The sequence below is a fragment of the Schistocerca gregaria genome, chromosome 1 (genome assembly GCF_023897955.1).
Source record: "Schistocerca gregaria isolate iqSchGreg1 chromosome 1, iqSchGreg1.2, whole genome shotgun sequence".
NCBI classification, from domain to species: domain Eukaryota; kingdom Metazoa; phylum Arthropoda; class Insecta; order Orthoptera; family Acrididae; genus Schistocerca; species Schistocerca gregaria.
Window position 1 is genome coordinate 130,995,940 of NC_064920.1, and position 21,376 is coordinate 131,017,315.

General features: G+C 43.5%; 15 non-coding genes across 15 annotated transcripts; all 15 read right to left on the reverse strand.

Annotated features, from left to right (window-relative positions):
* Nucleotides 1-507: 507 nt before the first annotated feature.
* On the reverse strand, nucleotides 508-580 carry Trnar-ucu (transfer RNA arginine (anticodon UCU)). The gene has a single exon. It is a non-coding gene; the product is annotated as a tRNA-Arg (tRNA).
* Nucleotides 581-1,786: 1,206 nt separating this feature from the next.
* On the reverse strand, nucleotides 1,787-1,859 carry Trnar-ucu (transfer RNA arginine (anticodon UCU)). Its single transcript has one exon. It is a non-coding gene; the product is annotated as a tRNA-Arg (tRNA).
* Nucleotides 1,860-3,065: 1,206 nt separating this feature from the next.
* Nucleotides 3,066-3,138, reverse strand: Trnar-ucu (transfer RNA arginine (anticodon UCU)). The gene has a single exon. It is a non-coding gene; the product is annotated as a tRNA-Arg (tRNA).
* A 1,206-nt stretch (nucleotides 3,139-4,344) lies between these two features.
* On the reverse strand, nucleotides 4,345-4,417 carry Trnar-ucu (transfer RNA arginine (anticodon UCU)). The gene has a single exon. It is a non-coding gene; the product is annotated as a tRNA-Arg (tRNA).
* A 1,215-nt stretch (nucleotides 4,418-5,632) lies between these two features.
* Trnar-ucu (transfer RNA arginine (anticodon UCU)) lies at nucleotides 5,633-5,705 on the reverse strand. Its single transcript has one exon. It is a non-coding gene; the product is annotated as a tRNA-Arg (tRNA).
* Nucleotides 5,706-8,189: 2,484 nt separating this feature from the next.
* On the reverse strand, nucleotides 8,190-8,262 carry Trnar-ucu (transfer RNA arginine (anticodon UCU)). The gene has a single exon. It is a non-coding gene; the product is annotated as a tRNA-Arg (tRNA).
* Nucleotides 8,263-9,468: 1,206 nt separating this feature from the next.
* Trnar-ucu (transfer RNA arginine (anticodon UCU)) lies at nucleotides 9,469-9,540 on the reverse strand. Its single transcript has one exon. It is a non-coding gene; the product is annotated as a tRNA-Arg (tRNA).
* A 1,206-nt stretch (nucleotides 9,541-10,746) lies between these two features.
* Nucleotides 10,747-10,815, reverse strand: Trnar-ucu (transfer RNA arginine (anticodon UCU)). The gene has a single exon. It is a non-coding gene; the product is annotated as a tRNA-Arg (tRNA).
* A 1,209-nt stretch (nucleotides 10,816-12,024) lies between these two features.
* Trnar-ucu (transfer RNA arginine (anticodon UCU)) lies at nucleotides 12,025-12,097 on the reverse strand. The gene has a single exon. It is a non-coding gene; the product is annotated as a tRNA-Arg (tRNA).
* A 1,206-nt stretch (nucleotides 12,098-13,303) lies between these two features.
* Nucleotides 13,304-13,376, reverse strand: Trnar-ucu (transfer RNA arginine (anticodon UCU)). The gene has a single exon. It is a non-coding gene; the product is annotated as a tRNA-Arg (tRNA).
* A 1,206-nt stretch (nucleotides 13,377-14,582) lies between these two features.
* On the reverse strand, nucleotides 14,583-14,655 carry Trnar-ucu (transfer RNA arginine (anticodon UCU)). Its single transcript has one exon. It is a non-coding gene; the product is annotated as a tRNA-Arg (tRNA).
* A 2,485-nt stretch (nucleotides 14,656-17,140) lies between these two features.
* Nucleotides 17,141-17,213, reverse strand: Trnar-ucu (transfer RNA arginine (anticodon UCU)). Its single transcript has one exon. It is a non-coding gene; the product is annotated as a tRNA-Arg (tRNA).
* A 1,206-nt stretch (nucleotides 17,214-18,419) lies between these two features.
* Trnar-ucu (transfer RNA arginine (anticodon UCU)) lies at nucleotides 18,420-18,492 on the reverse strand. The gene has a single exon. It is a non-coding gene; the product is annotated as a tRNA-Arg (tRNA).
* Nucleotides 18,493-19,698: 1,206 nt separating this feature from the next.
* Nucleotides 19,699-19,771, reverse strand: Trnar-ucu (transfer RNA arginine (anticodon UCU)). The gene has a single exon. It is a non-coding gene; the product is annotated as a tRNA-Arg (tRNA).
* A 1,205-nt stretch (nucleotides 19,772-20,976) lies between these two features.
* On the reverse strand, nucleotides 20,977-21,049 carry Trnar-ucu (transfer RNA arginine (anticodon UCU)). Its single transcript has one exon. It is a non-coding gene; the product is annotated as a tRNA-Arg (tRNA).
* Between the last annotated feature and the right edge of the window lie 327 nt (nucleotides 21,050-21,376).

The following is a 21,376-nucleotide window of genomic DNA, read 5'->3' on the forward strand; positions in this document are numbered from 1 at the left end:
TGTCGCCGTTTCTATAGATACAGAGTGCCATTGTTTAATGGAAGAACTTAAGGAAACATAACAGAATATCTTGTTGTGGAACTGTCTACTTTTCTCACTTGTGGCCGAGAAAACTGAAACCCTCTCACCTTGGGCTGGAAGAATTAAAGATCATCACTGGGATTACATACATTGACTCATGAAGTAATTCAAAATCTTTTCTCTTCATTGTATTTGTTTCTGTACGAAATGTGCGTTCTATTGCTATATTTATATCAGTAGGTAAAAATTGGGTATTGAAAGAAAATTCCCGTCAACAGGCACGTGAAGATATGGTTCCGTTTTTACTGCATTTACACATAACAGCGTCATGGATAACAGATCTACGAGAATTTGGCTTATATGTGTAAGGTCTACATACTTGAGCATAGAACTGAGGTCACAACAATTTTCAACTTTTGCAGAGGCTTGTGATTTCCCATACGTCAGTACCTATCTGGAGATTGGCACACGTTTTTAAAAATTGCCCGTCCCTTGTAGGGATCGAACCCACGACCTTTGGATTAGAAGTCCAACGCGCTATCCTCTGCGCCAAAGGGACGCTGTGCAAGCCTACAGCTCAGATGTAAGAGGTTCTGCAAGACATGACCCATGCTACATGTCTCGCATTACTTTCCTGATAGGCTTACTTTCATATTTCTCTGAAGCAATTACATCAAAGACTCTTTATTTATGCAACAGACACGATACATCGCTCTGTTTACCATGGCCCTACTGATTGATACACCTGCGTATTGACAGAGTTGCTCTGTACAATCGTAGTAACAAAGTCCTGCTATTAGATTCGCTCACGTGCGCTGCTTACCGATAGATGGGAATTGCGCTCTTTAGAACAGCATTCACTAACGAAGTGGTAAAGGAAACACTGTATGATTAGTCACATTTTTTGACTTTGGTTGACTGCTGTGTCACAGCCGGTCCCCATCATATGTATACACTCCCACGAACGTGTGTGCCCTGTTAGCACATTTACCAGGAACTTTAGCTGCATCACCTCCCTAGCAATTTCAAGCCGTCCTCGAAGCGTCAGCCATTGCTTGGTGACAGTGTGCTTCGATGAGAAGTGGACAGATGATGCATCTCTCTCGCCGTCAGTTATAGGCGGGAATCATACTTAATGTAGTTTTCGGCAAGCGTCTGTTGAGCGTCAGACGTCTCTGTCTGATCTTCTCCCTTCAAGTATCTAGCAAGTTCCCCCTTGACAGTCTCCAGTAAAAGCCCCCTGTGCCGAAGTGAAAATTGTCGCCGTTTCTATAGATACAGAGTGCCATTGTTTAATGGAAGCACTTAAGGAAACATAGCAGAATATCTTGTTGTGGAACTGTCTACTTTTCTCACTTGTGGCCGAGAAAACTGAAACCCTCTCACCTTGGGCTGGAAGAATTAAAGATCATCACTGGGATTACATACATTGACTAATGAAGTAATTCAAAATCTTTTCTCTTCATTGTATTTGTTTCTGTACGAAATGTGCGTTCTATTGCTATATTTATATCAGTAGGTAAAAATTGGGTATTGAAAGAAAATTCCCGTCAACAGGCACGTGAAGATATGGTTCCGTTTTTACTGCATTTACACATAACAGCGTCATGGATAACAGATCTACGAGAATTTGGCTTATATGTGTAAGGTCGACATACTTGAGCAGAGAACTGAGGTCACAACAATTTTCAACTTTTGCAGAGGCTTGTGATTTCCCATACGTCAGTACCCATCTGGAGATTGGCACACGTTTTTAAAAATTGCCCGTCCCTTGTGGGGATCGAACCCACGACCTTTGGATTAGAAGTCCAACGCGCTATCCTCTGCGCCAAAGGGACGCTGTGCAGGCCTACAGCTCAGATGTAAGAGGTTCTGCAAGACATGACCCATGCTACATGTCTCGCATTACTTTCCTGATAGGCTTACTTCATTATTTCTCTGAAGCAATTATATCAAAGACTCTTTATTTATGCAGCAGACACGATACATCGCTCTGTTTACCATGGCCCTACTGATTGATACACCTGCGTATTGACAGAGTTGCTCTGTACAATCGTAGTAACACAGTCCTGCTATTAGATTCGCTCACGTGCACTGCTTACCGATAGATGGGAATTGCGCTCTTTAGAACAGCATTCACTAACGAAGTGGTAAAGGAAACACTGTATGATTAGTCACATTTTTTGACTTTGGTTGACTGCTGTGTCACAGCCGGTCCCCATCATATGTATACACTCCCACGAACGTGTGTGCCCTGTTAGCACATTTACCAGGAACTTTAGCTGCATCACCTCCCTAGCAATTTCAAGCCGTCCTCGAAGCGTCAGCCATTGCTTGGTGACAGTGTGCTTCGATGAGAAGTGGACAGATGATGCATCTCTCTCGCCGTCAGTTATAGGCGGGAATCATACTTAATGTAGTTTTCGGCAAGCGTCAGCGGAGCGTCAGACGTCTCTGTCTGATCTTCTCCCTTCATGTATCTAGCAAGTTCCCCCTTGACAGTCTCCAGTAAAAGCCCCCTGTGCCGAAGTGAAAATTGTCGCCGTTTCTATAGATACAGAGTGCCATTGTTTAATGGAAGCACTTAAGGAAACATAGCAGAATATCTTGTTGTGGAACTGTCTACTTTTCTCACTTGTGGCCGAGAAAACTGAAACCCTCTCACCTTGGGCTGGAAGAATTAATGATCATCACCGGGATTACATACATTGACTCATGAAGTAATTCAAAATCTTTTCTCTTCATTGTATTTGTTTCTGTACGAAATGTGCGTTCTATTGCTATATTTATATCAGTAGGTAAAAATTGGGTATTGAAAGAAAATTCCCGTCAACAGGCACGTGAAGATATGGTTCCGCTTTTACTGCATTTACACATAACAGCGTCATGGATAACAGATCTACGAGAATTTGGCTTATATGTGTAAGGTCTACATACTTGAGCATAGAACTGAGGTCACAACAATTTTCAACTTTTGCAGAGGCTTGTGATTTCCCATACGTCAGTACCCATCTGGAGATTGGCACACGTTTTTAAAAATTGCCCGCCCCTTGTGGGGATCGAACCCACGACCTTTGGATTAGAAGTCCAACGCGCTATCCTCAGCGCCAAAGGGACGCTGTGCAGGCCTACAGCTCAGATGTAAGAGGTTCTGCAAGACATGACCCATGCTACATGTCTCGCATTACTTTCCTGATAGGCTTACTTTCATATTTCTCTGAAGCAATTACATCAAAGACTCTTTATTTATGCAACAGACACGATACATCGCTCTGTTTACCATGGCCCTACTGATTGATACACCTGCGTATTGACAGAGTTGCTCTGTACAATCGTAGTAACACAGTCCTGCTATTAGATTCGCTCACGTGCGCTGCTTACCGATAGATGGGAATTGCGCTCTTTAGAACAGCATTCACTAACGAAGTGGTAAAGGAAACACTGTATGATTAGTCACATTTTTTGACTTTGGTTGACTGCTGTGTCACAGCCGGTCCCCATCATATGTATACACTCCCACGAACGTGTGTGCCCTGTTAGCACATTTACCAGGAACTTTAGCTGCATCACCTCCCTAGCAATTTCAAGCCGTCCTCGAAGCGTCAGCCATTGCTTGGTGACAGTGTGCTTCGATGAGAAGTGGACAGATGATGCATCTCTCTCGCCGTCAGTTATAGGCGGGAATCATACTTAATGTAGTTTTCGGCAAGCGTCAGCGGAGCGTCAGACGTCTCTGTCTGATCTTCTCCCTTCATGTATCTAGCAAGTTCCCCCTTGACAGTCTCCAGTAAAAGCCCCCTGTGCCGAAGTGAAAATTGTCGCCGTTTCTATAGATACAGAGTGCCATTGTTTAATGGAAGCACTTAAGGAAACATAGCAGAATATCTTGTTGTGGAACTGTCTACTTTTCTCACTTGTGGCCGAGAAAACTGAAACCCTCTCACCTTGGGCTGGAAGAATTAAAGATCATCACTGGGATTACATACATTGACTCATGAAGTAATTCAAAATCTTTTCTCTTCATTGTATTTGTTTCTGTACGAAATGTGCGTTCTATTGCTATATTTATATCAGTAGGTAAAAATTGGGTATTGAAAGAAAATTCCCGTCAACAGGCACGTGAAGATATGGTTCCGCTTTTACTGCATTTACACATAACAGCGTCATGGATAACAGATCTACGAGAATTTGGCTTATATGTGTAAGGTCTACATACTTGAGCATAGAACTGAGGTCACAACAATTTTCAACTTTTGCAGAGGCTTGTGATTTCCCATACGTCAGTACCCATCTGGAGATTGGCACACGTTTTTAAAAATTGCCCATCCCTTGTGGGGATCGAACCCACGACCTTTGGATTAGAAGTCCAACGCGCTATCCTCTGCGCCAAAGGGACGCTGTGCAAGCCTACAGCTCAGATGTAAGAGGTTCTGCAAGACATGACCCATGCTACATGTCTCGCATTACTTTCCTGATAGGCTTACTTTCATATTTCTCTGAAGCAATTACATCAAAGACTCTTTATTTATGCAACAGTCACGATACATCGCTCTGTTTACCATGGCCCTACTGATTGATACACCTGCGTATTGACAGAGTTGCTCTGTACAATCGTAGTAACACAGTCCTGCTATTAGATTCGCTCACGTGCGCTGCTTACCGATAGATGGGAATTGCGCTCTTTAGAACAGCATTCACTAACGAAGTGGTAAAGGAAACACTGTATGATTAGTCACATTTTTTGACTTTGGTTGACTGCTGTGTCACAGCCGGTCCCCATCATATGTATACACTCCCACGAACGTGTGTGCCCTGTTAGCACATTTACCAGGAACTTTAGCTGCATCACCTCCCTAGCAATTTCAAGCCGTCCTCGAAGCGTCAGCCATTGCTTGGTGACAGTGTGCTTCGATGAGAAGTGGACAGATGATGCATCTCTCTCGCCGTCAGTTATAGGCGGGAATCATACTTAATGTAGTTTTCGGCAAGCGTCAGCGGAGCGTCAGACGTCTCTGTCTGATCTTCTCCCTTCATGTATCTAGCAAGTTCCCCCTTGACAGTCTCCAGTAAAAGCCCCCTGTGCCGAAGTGAAAATTGTCGCCGTTTCTATAGATACAGAGGGCCATTGTTTAATGTGTTTAATGGAAGCACTTAAGGAAACATAGCAGAATATCTTGTTGTGGAACTGTCTACTTTTCTCACTTGTGGCCGAGAAAACTGAAACCCTGTCTCCTTGGGCTGGAAGAATTAAAGATCATCACTGGGATTACATACATTGACTCATGAAGTAATTCAAAATCTTTTCTCTTCATTGTATTTGTTTCTGTACGAAATGTGCGTTCTATTGCTATATTTATATCAGTAGGTAAAAATTGGGTATTGAAAGAAAATTCCCGTCAACAGGCACGTGAAGATATGGTTCCGTTTTTACTGCATTTACACATAACAGCGTCATGGATTACAGAACTACGAGAATTTGGCTTATATGTGTAAGGTCTACATACTTGAGCATAGAACTGAGGTCACAACAATTTTCAACTTTTGCAGAGGCTTGTGATTTCCCATACGTCAGTACCCATCTGGAGATTGGCACACGTTTTTAAAAATTGCCCGTCCCTTGTGGGGATCGAACCCACGACCTTTGGATTAGAAGTCCAACGCGCTATCCTCTGCGCCAAATGGACGCTGTGCAGGCCTACAGCTCAGATGTAAGAGGTTCTGCAAGACATGACCCATGCTACATGTCTCGCATTACTTTCCTGATAGGCTTACTTTCATATTTCTCTGAAGCAATTACATCAAAGACTCTTTATTTATGCAACAGACACGATACATCGCTCTGTTTACCATGGCCCTACTGATTGATACACCTGCGTATTGACAGAGTTGCTCTGTACAATCGTAGTAACACAGTCCTGCTATTAGATTCGCTCACGTGCGCTGCTTACCGATAGATGGGAATTGCGCTCTTTAGAACAGCATTCACTAACGAAGTGGTAAAGGAAACACTGTATGATTAGTCACATTTTTTGACTTTGGTTGACTGCTGTGTCACAGCCGGTCCCCATCATATGTATACACTCCCACGAACGTGTGTGCCCTGTTAGCACATTTACCAGGAACTTTAGCTGCATCACCTCCCTAGCAATTTCAAGCCGTCCTCGAAGCGTCAGCCATTGCTTGGTGACAGTGTGCTTCGATGAGAAGTGGACAGATGATGCATCTCTCTCGCCGTCAGTTATAGGCGGGAATCATACTTAATGTAGTTTTCGGCAAGCGTCAGCGGAGCGTCAGACGTCTCTGTCTGATCTTCTCCCTTCAAGTATCTAGCAAGTTCCCCCTTGACAGTCTCCAGTAAAAGCCCCCTGTGCCGAAGTGAAAATTGTCGCCGTTTCTATAGCTACAGAGTGCCATTGTTTAATGGAAGCACTTAAGGAAACATAGCAGAATATCTTGTTGTGGAAGTGTCTACTTTTCTCACTTGTGGCCGAGAAAACTGAAACCCTCTCACCTTGGGCTGGAAGAATTAAAGATCATCACTGGGATTACATACATTGACTCATGAAGTAATTCAAAATCTTTTCTCTTCATTGTATTTGTTTCTGTACGAAATGTGCGTTCTATTGCTATATTTATATCAGTAGGTAAAAATTGGGTATTGAAAGAAAATTCCCGTCAACAGGCACGTCAAGATATGGTTCCGTTTTTACTGCATTTACACAAAACAGCGTCATGGATAACAGATCTACGAGAATTTGGCTTATATGTGTAAGGTCTACATACTTGAGCATAGAACTGAGGTCACAACAATTTTCAACTTTTGCAGAGGCTTGTGATTTCCCATACGTCAGTACCCATCTGGAGATTGGCACACGTTTTTAAAAATTGCCCGTCCCTTGTGGGGATCGAACCCACAACCTTTGCATTAGAAGTCCAACGCCCTATCCTCTGCGCCAAATGACGCTGTGCAGGCCTACAGCTCAGATGTAAGAGGTTCTGCAAGACATGACCCATGCTACATGTCTCGCATTACTTTCCTGATAGGCTTACTTTCATATTTCTCTGAAGCAATTACATCAAAGACTCTTTATTTATGCAACAGACACGATACATCGCTCTGTTTACCATGGCCCTACTGATTGATACACCTGCGTATTGACAGAGTTGCTCTGTACAATCGTAGTAACACAGTCCTGCTATTAGATTCGCTCACGTGCGCTGCTTACCGATAGATGGGAATTGCGCTCTTTAGAACAGCATTCACTAACGAAGTGGTAAAGGAAACACTGTATGATTAGTCACATTTTTTGACTTTGGTTGACTGCTGTGTCACAGCCGGTCCCCATCATATGTATACACTCCCACGAACGTGTGTGCCCTGTTAGCACATTTACCAGGAACTTTAGCTGCATCACCTCCCTAGCAATTTCAAGCCGTCCTCGAAGCGTCAGCCATTGCTTGGTGACAGTGTGCTTCGATGAGAAGTGGACAGATGATGCATCTCTCTCGCCGTCAGTTATAGGCGGGAATCATACTTAATGTAGTTTTCGGCAAGCGTCAGCGGAGCGTCAGACGTCTCTGTCTGATCTTCTCCCTTCATGTATCTAGCAAGTTCCCCCTTGACAGTCTCCAGTAAAAGCCCCCTGTGCCGAAGTGAAAATTGTCGCCGTTTCTATAGATACAGAGTGCCATTGTTTAATGGAAGCACTTAAGGAAACATAGCAGAATATCTTGTTGTGGAACTGTCTACTTTTCTCACTTGTGGCCGAGAAAACTGAAACCCTCTCACCTTGGGCTGGAAGAATTAAAGATCATCACCGGGATTACATACATTGACTCATGAAGTAATTCAAAATCTTTTCTCTTCATTGTATTTGTTTCTGTACGAAATGTGCGTTCTATTGCTATATTTATATCAGTAGGTAAAAATTGGGTATTGAAAGAAAATTCCCGTCAACAGGCACGTGAAGATATGGTTCCGTTTTTACTGCATTTACACATAACAGCGTCATGGATAACAGATCTACGAGAATTTGGCTTATATGTGTAAGGTCTACATACTTGAGCATAGAACTGAGGTCACAACAATTTTCAACTTTTGCAGAGGCTTGTGATTTCCCATACGTCAGTACCCATCTGGAGATTGGCACACGTTTTTAAAAATTGCCCGTCCCTTGTGGGGATCGAACCCACGACCTTTGGATTAGAAGTCCAACGCGCTATCCTCTGCGCCAAAGGGACGCTGTGCAGGCCTACAGCTCAGATGTAAGAGGTTCTGCAAGACATGACCCATGCTACATGTCTCGCATTACTTTCCTGATAGGCTTACTTTCATATTTCTCTGAAGCAATTACATCAAAGACTCTTTATTTATGCAACAGACACGATACATCGCTCTGTTTACCATGGCCCTACTGATTGATACACCTGCGTATTGACAGAGTTGCTCTGTACAATCGTAGTAACACATCTGTCTCGCGGTGTGTGCTCACTTGCGCTGCTTACCGATGGATGGGAATTGCGCTCTTTAGAACAGCATTCACTAACGAAGTGGTAAAGGAAACACTGTATGATTAGTCACATTTTTTGACTTTGGTTGACTGCTGTGTCACAGCCGGTCCCCATCATATGTATACACTCCCACGAACGTGTGTGCCCTGTTAGCACATTTACCAGGAACTTTAGCTGCATCACCTCCCTAGCAATTTCAAGCCGTCCTCGAAGCGTCAGCCATTGCTTGGTGACAGTGTGCTTCGATGAGAAGTGGACAGATGATGCATCTCTCTCGCCGTCAGTTATAGGCGGGAATCATACTTAATGTAGTTTTCGGCAAGCGTCAGCGGAGCGTCAGACGTCTCTGTCTGATCTTCTCCCTTCAAGTATCTAGCAAGTTCCCCCTTGACAGTCTCCAGTAAAAGCCCCCTGTGCCGAAGTGAAAATTGTCGCCGTTTCTATAGCTACAGAGTGCCATTGTTTAATGGAAGCACTTAAGGAAACATAGCAGAATATCTTGTTGTGGAACTGTCTACTTTTCTCACTTGTGGCCGAGAAAACTGAAACCCTCTCACCTTGGGCTGGAAGAATTAAAGATCATCACTGGGATTACATACATTGACTCATGAAGTAATTCAAAATCTTTTCTCTTCATTGTATTTGTTTCTGTACGAAATGTGCGTTCTATTGCTATATTTATATCAGTAGGTAAAAATTGGGTATTGAAAGAAAATTCCCGTCAACAGGCACGTCAAGATATGGTTCCGTTTTTACTGCATTTACACAAAACAGCGTCATGGATAACAGATCTACGAGAATTTGGCTTATATGTGTAAGGTCTACATACTTGAGCATAGAACTGAGGTCACAACAATTTTCAACTTTTGCAGAGGCTTGTGATTTCCCATACGTCAGTACCCATCTGGAGATTGGCACACGTTTTAAAAAATTGCCAGTCCCTTGTGGGGATCGAACCCACAACCTTTGGATTAGAAGTCCAACGCGCTATCCTCTGCGCCAAATGACGCTGTGCAGGCCTACAGCTCAGATGTAAGAGGTTCTGCAAGACATGACCCATGCTACATGTCTCGCATTACTTTCCTGATAGGCTTACTTTCATATTTCTCTGAAGCAATTACATCAAAGACTCTTTATTTATGCAACAGACACGATACATCGCTCTGTTTACCATGGCCCTACTGATTGATACACCTGCGTATTGACAGAGTTGCTCTGTACAATCGTAGTAACACAGTCCTGCTATTAGATTCGCTCACGTGCGCTGCTTACCGATAGATGGGAATTGCGCTCTTTAGAACAGCATTCACTAACGAAGTGGTAAAGGAAACACTGTATGATTAGTCACATTTTTTGACTTTGGTTGACTGCTGTGTCACAGCCGGTCCCCATCATATGTATACACTCCCACGAACGTGTGTGCCCTGTTAGCACATTTACCAGGAACTTTAGCTGCATCACCTCCCTAGCAATTTCAAGCCGTCCTCGAAGCGTCAGGCATTGCTTGGTGACAGTGTGCTTCGATGAGAAGTGGACAGATGATGCATCTCTCTCGCCGTCAGTTATAGGCGGGAATCATACTTAATGTAGTTTTCGGCAAGCGTCAGCGGAGCGTCAGACGTCTCTGTCTGATCTTCTCCCTTCAAGTATCTAGCAAGTTCCCCCTTGACAGTCTCCAGTAAAAGCCCCCTGTGCCGAAGTGAAAATTGTCGCCGTTTCTATAGATACAGAGTGCCATTGTTTAATGGAAGCACTTAAGGAAACATAGCAGAATATCTTGTTGTGGAAGTGTCTACTTTTCTCACTTGTGGCCGAGAAAACTGAAACCCTCTCACCTTGGGCTGGAAGAATTAAAGATCATCACTGGGATTACATACATTGACTCATGAAGTAATTCAAAATCTTTTCTCTTCATTGTATTTGTTTCTGTACGAAATGTGCGTTCTATTGCTATATTTATATCAGTAGGTAAAAATTGGGTATTGAAAGAAAATTCCCGTCAACAGGCACGTCAAGATATGGTTCCGTTTTTACTGCATTTACACAAAACAGCGTCATGGATAACAGATCTACGAGAATTTGGCTTATATGTGTAAGGTCTACATACTTGAGCATAGAACTGAGGTCACAACAATTTTCAACTTTTGCAGAGGCTTGTGATTTCCCATACGTCAGTACCCATCTGGAGATTGGCACACGTTTTTAAAAATTGCCAGTCCCTTGTGGGGATCGAACCCACAACCTTTGGATTAGAAGTCCAACGCGCTATCCTCTGCGCCAAACGACGCTGTGCAGGCCTACAGCTCAGATGTAAGAGGTTCTGCAAGACATGACCCATGCTACATGTCTCGCATTACTTTCCTGATAGGCTTACTTTCATATTTCTCTGAAGCAATTACATCAAAGACTCTTTATTTATGCAACAGACACGATACATCGCTCTGTTTACCATGGCCCTACTGATTGATACACCTGCGTATTGACAGAGTTGCTCTGTACAATCGTAGTAACACAGTCCTGCTATTAGATTGCCTCACGTGCGCTGCTTACCGATAGATGGGAATTGCGCTCTTTAGAACAGCATTCACTAACGAAGTGGTAAAGGAAACACTGTATGATTAGTCACATTTTTTGACTTTGGTTGACTGCTGTGTCACAGCCGGTCCCCATCATATGTATACACTCCCACGAACGTGTGTGCCCTGTTAGCACATTTACCAGGAACTTTAGCTGCATCACCTCCCTAGCAATTTCAAGCCGTCCTCGAAGCGTCAGCCATTGCTTGGTGACAGTGTGCTTCGATGAGAAGTGGACAGATGATGCATCTCTCTCGCCGTCAGTTATAGGCGGGAATCATACTTAATGTAGTTTTCGGCAAGCGTCAGCGGAGCGTCAGACGTCTCTGTCTGATCTTCTCCCTTCATGTATCTAGCAAGTTCCCCCTTGACAGTCTCCAGTAAAAGCCCCCTGTGCCGAAGTGAAAATTGTCGCCGTTTCTATAGATACAGAGTGCCATTGTTTAATGGAAGCACTTAAGGAAACATAGCAGAATATCTTGTTGTGGAACTGTCTACTTTTCTCACTTGTGGCCGAGAAAACTGAAACCCTCTCACCTTGGGCTGGAAGAATTAAAGATCATCACTGGGATTACATACATTGACTAATGAAGTAATTCAAAATCTTTTCTCTTCATTGTATTTGTTTCTGTACGAAATGTGCGTTCTATTGCTATATTTATATCAGTAGGTAAAAATTGGGTATTGAAAGAAAATTCCCGTCAACAGGCACGTCAAGATATGGTTCCGTTTTTACTGCATTTACACATAACAGCGTCATGGATAACAGATCTACGAGAATTTGGCTTATATGTGTAAGGTCTACATACTTGAGCATAGAACTGAGGTCACAACAATTTTCAACTTTTGCAGAGGCTTGTGATTTCCCATACGTCAGTACCCATCTGGAGATTGGCACACGTTTTTAAAAATTGCCCATCTCTTGTGGGGATCGAACCCACGACCTTTGGATTAGAAGTCCAACGCGCTATCCTCTGCGCCAAAGGGAAACACGCGATCTAGTGTGCTCAGATGTAAGAGATTCTGCAAGACATGACCCATGCTACATGTCTCGCATTACTTTCCTGATAGGCTTACTTTCATATTTCTCTGAAGCAATTACATCAAAGACTCTTTATTTATGCAACAGACACGATACATCGCTCTGTTTACCATGGCCCTACTGATTGATACACCTGCGTATTGACAGAGTTGCTCTGTACAATCGTAGTAACACAGTCCTGCTATTAGATTCGCTCACTTGCGCTGCTTACCGATGGATGGGAATTGCGCTCTTTAGAACAGCATTCACTAACGAAGTGGTAAAGGAAACACTGTATGATTAGTCACATTTTTTGACTTTGGTTGACTGCTGTGTCACAGCCGGTCCCCATCATATGTATACACTCCCACGAACGTGTGTGCCCTGTTAGCACATTTACCAGGAACTTTAGCTGCATCACCTCCCTAGCAATTTCAAGCCGTCCTCGAAGCGTCAGCCATTGCTTGGTGACAGTGTGCTTCGATGAGAAGTGGACAGATGATGCATCTCTCTCGCCGTCAGTTATAGGCGGGAATCATACTTAATGTAGTTTTCGGCAAGCGTCAGCGGAGCGTCAGACGTCTCTGTCTGATCTTCTCCCTTCATGTATCTAGCAAGTTCCCCCTTGACAGTCTCCAGTAAAAGCCCCCTGTGCCGAAGTGAAAATTGTCGCCGTTTCTATAGATACAGAGTGCCATTGTTTAATGGAAGCACTTAAGGAAACATAGCAGAATATCTTGTTGTGGAACTGTCTACTTTTCTCACTTGTGGCCGAGAAAACTGAAACCCTCTCACCTTGGGCTGGAAGAATTAAAGATCATCACTGGGATTACATACATTGACTCATGAAGTAATTCAAAATCTTTTCTCTTCATTGTATTTGTTTCTGTACGAAATGTGCGTTCTATTGCTATATTTATATCAGTAGGTAAAAATTGGGTATTGAAAGAAAATTCCCGTCAACAGGCACGTCAAGATATGGTTCCGTTTTTACTGCATTTACACAAAACAGCGTCATGGATAACAGATCTACGAGAATTTGGCTTATATGTGTAAGGTCTACATACTTGAGCATAGAACTGAGGTCACAACAATTTTCAACTTTTGCAGAGGCTTGTGATTTCCCATACGTCAGTACCCATCTGGAGATTGGCACACGTTTTTAAAAATTGCCCGTCCCTTGTGGGGATCGAACCCACGACCTTTGGATTAGAAGTCCAACGCGCTATCCTCTGCGCCAAAGGGACGCTGTGCAGGCCTACAGCTCAGATGTAAGAGGTTCTGCAAGACATGACCCATGCTACATGTCTCGCATTACTTTCCTGATAGGCTTACTTTCATATTTCTCTGAAGCAATTACATCAAAGACTCTTTATTTATGCAACAGACACGATACATCGCTCTGTTTACCATGGCCCTACTGATTGATACACCTGCGTATTGACAGAGTTGCTCTGTACAATCGTAGTAACACAGTCCTGCTATTAGATTCGCTCACGTGCGCTGCTTACCGATAGATGGGAATTGCGCTCTTTAGAACAGCATTCACTAACGAAGTGGTAAAGGAAACACTGTATGATTAGTCACATTTTTTGACTTTGGTTGACTGCTGTGTCACAGCCGGTCCCCATCATATGTATACACTCCCACGAACGTGTGTGCCCTGTTAGCACATTTACCAGGAACTTTAGCTGCATCACCTCCCTAGCAATTTCAAGCCGTCCTCGAAGCGTCAGCCATTGCTTGGTGACAGTGTGCTTCGATGAGAAGTGGACAGATGATGCATCTCTCTCGCCGTCAGTTATAGGCGGGAATCATACTTAATGTAGTTTTCGGCAAGCGTCAGCGGAGCGTCAGACGTCTCTGTCTGATCTTCTCCCTTCATGTATCTAGCAAGTTCCCCCTTGACAGTCTCCAGTAAAAGCCCCCTGTGCCGAAGTGAAAATTGTCGCCGTTTCTATAGATACAGAGTGCCATTGTTTAATGGAAGCACTTAAGGAAACATAGCAGAATATCTTGTTGTGGAACTGTCTACTTTTCTCACTTGTGGCCGAGAAAACTGAAACCCTCTCACCTTGGGCTGGAAGAATTAAAGATCATCACTGGGATTACATACATTGACTCATGAAGTAATTCAAAATCTTTTCTCTTCATTGTATTTGTTTCTGTACGAAATGTGCGTTCTATTGCTATATTTATATCAGTAGGTAAAAATTGGGTATTGAAAGAAAATTCCCATCAACAGGCACTTGAAGATATGGTTCCGTTTTCACTGCATTTACACATAACAGCGTCATGGATAACAGATCTACGAGAATTTGGCTTATATGTGTAAGGTCTACATACTTGAGCATAGAACTGAGGTCACAACAATTTTCAACTTTTGCAGAGGCTTGTGATTTCCCATACGTCAGTACCCATCTGGAGATTGGCACACGTTTTTAAAAATTGCCCGTCCCTTGTGGGGATCGAACCCACGACCTTTGGATTAGAAGTCCAACGCGCTATCCTCTGCGCCAAAGAGACGCTGAGCAGGCCTACAGCTCAGATGTAAGAGGTTCTGCAAGACATGACCCATGCTACATGTCTCGCATTACTTTCCTGATAGGCTTACTTTCATATTTCTCTGAAGCAATTACATCAAAGACTCTTTATTTATGCAACAGACACGATACATCGCTCTGTTTACCATGGCCCTACTGATTGATACACCTGCGTATTGACAGAGTTGCTCTGTACAATCGTAGTAACACAGTCCTGCTATTAGATTCGCTCACGTGCGCTGCTTACCGATAGATGGGAATTGCGCTCTTTAGAACAGCATTCACTAACGAAGTGGTAAAGGAAACACTGTATGATTAGTCACATTTTTTGACTTTGGTTGACTGCTGTGTCACAGCCGGTCCCCATCATATGTATACACTCCCACGAACGTGTGTGCCCTGTTAGCACATTTACCAGGAACTTTAGCTGCATCACCTCCCTAGCAATTTCAAGCCGTCCTCGAAGCGTCAGCCATTGCTTGGTGACAGTGTGCTTCGATGAGAAGTGGACAGATGATGCATCTCTCTCGCCGTCAGTTATAGGCGGGAATCATACTTAATGTAGTTTTCGGCAAGCGTCAGCGGAGCGTCAGACGTCTCTGTCTGATCTTCTCCCTTCATGTATCTAGCAAGTTCCCCCTTGACAGTCTCCAGTAAAAGCCCCCTGTGCCGAAGTGAAAATTGTCGCCGTTTCTATAGATACAGAGTGCCATTGTTTAATGGAAGCACTTAAGGAAACATAGCAGAATATCTTGTTGTGGAACTGTCTACTTTTCTCACTTGTGGCCGAGAAAACTGAAACCCTCTCACCTTGGGCTGGAAGAATTAAAGATCATCACTGGGATTACATACATTGACTAATGAAGCAATTCAAAATCTTTTCTCTTCATTGTATTTGTTTCTGTACGAAATGTGCGTTCTATTGCTATATTTATATCAGTAGGTAAAAATTGGGTATTGAAAGAAAATTCCCGTCAACAGGCACGTGAAGATATGGTTCCGTTTTTACTGCATTTACACATAACAGCGTCATGGATAACAGATCTACGAGAATTTGGCTTATATGTGTAAGGTCTACATACTTGAGCATAGAACTGAGGTCACAACAATTTTCAACTTTTGCAGAGGCTTGTGATTTCCCATACGTCAGTACCCATCTGGAGATTGGCACACGTTTTTAAAAATTGCCCGTCCCTTGTGGGGATCGAACCCACGACCTTTGGATTTGAAGTCCAACGCGCTATCCTCTGCGCCAAAGGGACGCTGTGCAGGCCTACAGCTCAGATGTAAGAGGTTCTGCAAGACATGACCCATGCTACATGTCTCGCATTACTTTCCTGATAGGCTTACTTTCATATTTCTCTGAAGCAATTACATCAAAGACTCTTTATTTATGCAACAGACACGATACATCGCTCTGTTTACCATGGCCCTACTGATTGATACACCTGCGTATTGACAGAGTTGCTCTGTACAATCGTAGTAACACAGTCCTGCTATTAGATTCGCTCACGTGCGCTGCTTACCGATAGATGGGAATTGCGCTCTTTAGAACAGCATTCACTAACGAAGTGGTAAAGGAAACACTGTATGATTAGTCACATTTTTTGACTTTGGTTGACTGCTGTGTCACAGCCGGTCCCCATCATATGTATACACTCCCACGAACGTGTGTGCCCTGTTAGCACATTTACCAGGAACTTTAGCTGCATCACCTCCCTAGCAATTTCAAGCCGTCCTCGAAGCGTCAGCCATTGCTTGGTGACAGTGTGCTTCGATGAGAAGTGGACAGATGATGCATCTCTCTCGCCGTCAGTTATAGGCGGGAATCATACTTAATGTAGTTTTCGGCAAGCGTCAGCGGAGCGTCAGACGTCTCTGTCTGATCTTCTCCCTTCATGTATCTAGCAAGTTCCCCCTTGACAGTCTCCAGTAAAAGCCCCCTGTGCCGAAGTGAAAATTGTCGCCGTTTCTATAGATACAGAGTGCCATTGTTTAATGGAAGCACTTAAGGAAACATAGCAGAATATCTTGTTGTGGAACTGTCTACTTTTCTCACTTGTGGCCGAGAAAACTGAAACCCTCTCACCTTGGGCTGGAAGAATTAAAGATCATCACTGGGATTACATACATTGACTCATGAAGTAATTCAAAATCTTTTCTCTTCATTGTATTTGTTTCTGTACGAAATGTGCGTTCTATTGCTATATTTATATCAGTAGGTAAAAATTGGGTATTGAAAGAAAATTCCCGTCAACAGGCACGTCAAGATATGGTTCCGTTTTTACTGCATTTACACATAACAGCGTCATGGATAACAGATCTACGAGAATTTGGCTTATATGTGTAAGGTCTACATACTTGAGCATAGAACTGAGGTCACAACAATTTTCAACTTTTGCAGAGGCTTGTGATTTCCCATACGTCAGTACCCATCTGGAGATTGGCACACGTTTTTGAAAATTGCCCGTCCCTTGTGGGGATCGAACCCACGACCTTTGGATCAGAAGTCCAACGCGCTATCCTCTGCGCCAAAGGGACGCTGTGCAGGCCTACAGCTCAGATGTAAGAGGTTGTGCAAGACATGACCCATGCTACATGTCTCGCATTACTTTCCTGATAGGCTTACTTTCATATTTCTCTGAAGCAATTACATCAAAGACTCTTTATTTATGCAACAGACACGATACATCGCTCTGTTTACCATGGCCCTACTGATTGATACACCTGCGTATTGACAGAGTTGCTCTGTACAATCGTAGTAACACAGTCCTGCTATTAGATTCGCTCACGTGCGCTGCTTACCGATAGATGGGAATTGCGCTCTTTAGAACAGCATTCACTAACGAAGTGGTAAAGGAAACACTGTATGATTAGTCACATTTTTTGACTTTGGTTGACTGCTGTGTCACAGCCGGTCCCCATCATATGTATACACTCCCACGAACGTGTGTGCCCTGTTAGCACATTTACCAGGAACTTTAGCTGCATCACCTCCCTAGCAATTTCAAGCCGTCCTCGAAGCGTCAGCCATTGCTTGGTGACAGTGTGCTTCGATGAGAAGTGGACAGATGATGCATCTCTCTCGCCGTCAGTTATAGGCGGGAATCATACTTAATGTAGTTTTCGGCAAGCGTCAGCGGAGCGTCAGACGTCTCTGTCTGATCTTCTCCCTTCATGTATCTAGCAAGTTCCCCCTTGACAGTCTCCAGTAAAAGCCCCCTGTGCCGAAGTGAAAATTGTCGCCGTTTCTATAGATACAGAGTGCCATTGTTTAATGGAAGCACTTAAGGAAACATAGCAGAATATCTTGTTGTGGAACTGTCTACTTTTCTCACTTGTGGCCGAGAAAACTGAAACCCTCTCACCTTGGGCTGGAAGAATTAAAGATCATCACTGGGATTACATACATTGACTCATGAAGTAATTCAAAATCTTTTCTCTTCATTGTATTTGTTTCTGTACGAAATGTGCGTTCTATTGCAATATTTATATCAGTAGGTAAAAATTGGGTATTGAAAGAAAATTCCCGTCAACAGGCACGTGAAGATATGGTTCCGTTTTTACTGCATTTACACATAACAGCGTCATGGATAACAGATCTACGAGAATTTGGCTTATATGTGTAAGGTCTACATACTTGAGCATAGAACTGAGGTCACAACAATTTTCAACTTTTGCAGAGGCTTGTGATTTCCCATACGTCAGTACCCATCTGGAGATTGGCACACGTTTTTGAAAATTGCCCGCCCCTTGTGGGGATCGAACCCACGACCTTTGGATTAGAAGTTCAACGCGCTATCCTCTGCGCCAAAGGGACGCTGTGCAGGCCTACAGCTCAGATGTAAGAGGTTCTGCAAGACATGACCCATGCTACATGTCTCGCATTACTTTCCTGATAGGCTTACTTTCATATTTCTCTGAAGCAATTACATCAAAGACTCTTTATTTATGCAACAGACACGATACATCGCTCTGTTTACCATGGCCCTACTGATTGATACACCTGCGTATTGACAGAGTTGCTCTGTACAATCGTAGTAACACAGTCCTGCTATTAGATTCGCTCACGTGCGCTGCTTACCGATAGATGGGAATTGCGCTCTTTAGAACAGCATTCACTAACGAAGTGGTAAAGGAAACACTGTATGATTAGTCACATTTTTTGACTTTGGTTGACTGCTGTGTCACAGCCGGTCCCCATCATATGTATACACTCCCACGAACGTGTGTGCCCTGTTAGCACATTTACCAGGAACTTTAGCTGCATCACCTCCCTAGCAATTTCAAGCCGTCCTCGAAGCGTCAGCCATTGCTTGGTGACAGTGTGCTTCGATGAGAAGTGGACAGATGATGCATCTCTCTCGCCGTCAGTTATAGGCGGGAATCATACTTAATGTAGTTTTCGGCAAGCGTCAGCGGAGCGTCAGACGTCTCTGTCTGATCTTCTCCCTTCATGTATCTAGCAAGTTCCCCCTTGACAGTCTCCAGTAAAAGCCCCCTGTGCCGAAGTGAAAATTGTCGCCGTTTCTATAGATACAGAGTGCCATTGTTTAATGGAAGCACTTAAGGAAACATAGCAGAATATCTTGTTGTGGAACTGTCTACTTTTCTCACTTGTGGCCGAGAAAACTGAAACCCTCTCACCTTGGGCTGGAAGAATTAAAGATCATCACTGGGATTACATACATTGACTCATGAAGTAATTCAAAATCTTTTCTCTTCATTGTATTTGTTTCTGTACGAAATGTGCGTTCTATTGCTATATTTATATCAGTAGGTAAAAATTGGGTATTGAAAGAAAATTCCCGTCAACAGGCACGTGAAGATATGGTTCCGTTTTTACTGCATTTACACATAACAGCGTCATGGATAACAGATCTACGAGAATTTGGCTTATATGTGTAAGGTCGACATACTTGAGCAGAGAACTGAGGTCACAACAATTTTCAACTTTTGCAGAGGCTTGTGATTTCCCATACGTCAGTACCCATCTGGAGATTGGCACACGTTTTTAAAAATTGCCCGTCCCTTGTGGGGATCGAACCCACGACCTTTGGATTAGAAATCCAACGCGCTATCCTCTGCGCCAAAGAGACGCTGTGCAGGCCTACAGCTCAGATGTAAGAGGTTCTGCAAGACATGACCCATGCTACATGTCTCGCATTACTTTCCTGATAGGCTTACTTTCATATTTCTCTGAAGCAATTACATCAAAGACTCTTTATTTATGCAACAGACACGATACATCGCTCTGTTTACCATGGCCCTACTGATTGATACACCTGCGTATTGACAGAGTTGCTCTGTACAATCGTAATAACACAGTCCTGCTATTAGATTCGCTCACGTGCGCTGCTTACCGATAGATGGGAATTGCGCTCTTTAGAACAGCATTCACTAACGAAGTGGTAAAGGAAACACTGTATGATTAGTCACATTTTTTGACTTTGGTTGACTGCTGTGTCACAGCCGGTCCCCATCATATGTATACACTCCCACGAACGTGTGTGCCCTGTTAGCACATTTACCAGGAACTTAGCTGCATCACCTCCCTAGCAATTTCAAGCCGTCCTCGAAGCGTCAGCCATTGCTTGGTGACAGTGTGCTTCGATGAGAAGTGGACAGATGATGCATCTCTCTCGCCGTCAGTTATAGGCGGGAATCATACTTAATGTAGTTTTCGGCAAGCGTCAGCGGAGCGTCAGACGTCTCTGTATGATCTTCTCCCTTCATGTATCTAGCAGGTTCCCCCTTGACAGTCTCCAGTAAAAGCCCCCTGTGCCGAAGTGAAAATTGTCGCCGTTTCTATAGATACAGAGTGCCATTGTTTAATGGAAGCACTTAAGGAAACATAGCAGAATATCTTGTTGTGGAACTGTCTACTTTTCTCACTTGTGGCCGAGAAAACTGAAACCCTCTCACCTTGGGCTGGAAGAATTAAAGATCATCACTGGGATTACATACATTGACTCATGAAGTAATTCAAAATCTTGTCTCTTCATTGTATTTGTTTCTGTACGAAATGTGCGTTCTATTGCTATATTTATATCAGTAGGTAAAAATTGGGTATTGAAAGAAAATTCCCGTCAACAGGCACGTGAAGATATGGTTCCGTTTTTACTGCATTTACACATAACAGCGTCATGGATAACAGATCTACGAGAATTTGGCTTATATGTGTAAGGTCTACATACTTGAGCATAGAACTGAGGTCACAACAATTTTCAACTTTTGCAGAGGCTTGTGATTTCCCATACGTCAGTACCCATCTGGAGATTGGCACACGTTTTTAAAAATTGCCCGTCCCTTGTGGGGATCGAACCCACGACCTTTGGATTAGAAGTCCAACACGCTATCCTCTGCGCCAAAGGGACGCTGTGCAGGCCTACAGCTCAGATGTAAGAGGTTCTGCAAGACATGACCCATGCTACATGTCTCGCATTACTTTCCTGATAGGCTTACTTTCATATTTCTCTGAAGCAATTACATCAAAGACTCTTTATTTATGCAACAGACACGATACATCGCTCTGTTTACCATGGCCCTACTGATTGATACACCTGCGTATTGACAGAGTTGCTCTGTACAATCGTAGTAACACAGTCCTGCTATTAGATTCGCTCACGTGCGCTGCTTACCGATAGATGGGAATTGCGCTCTTTAGAACAGCATTCACTAACGAAGTGGTAAAGGAAACACTG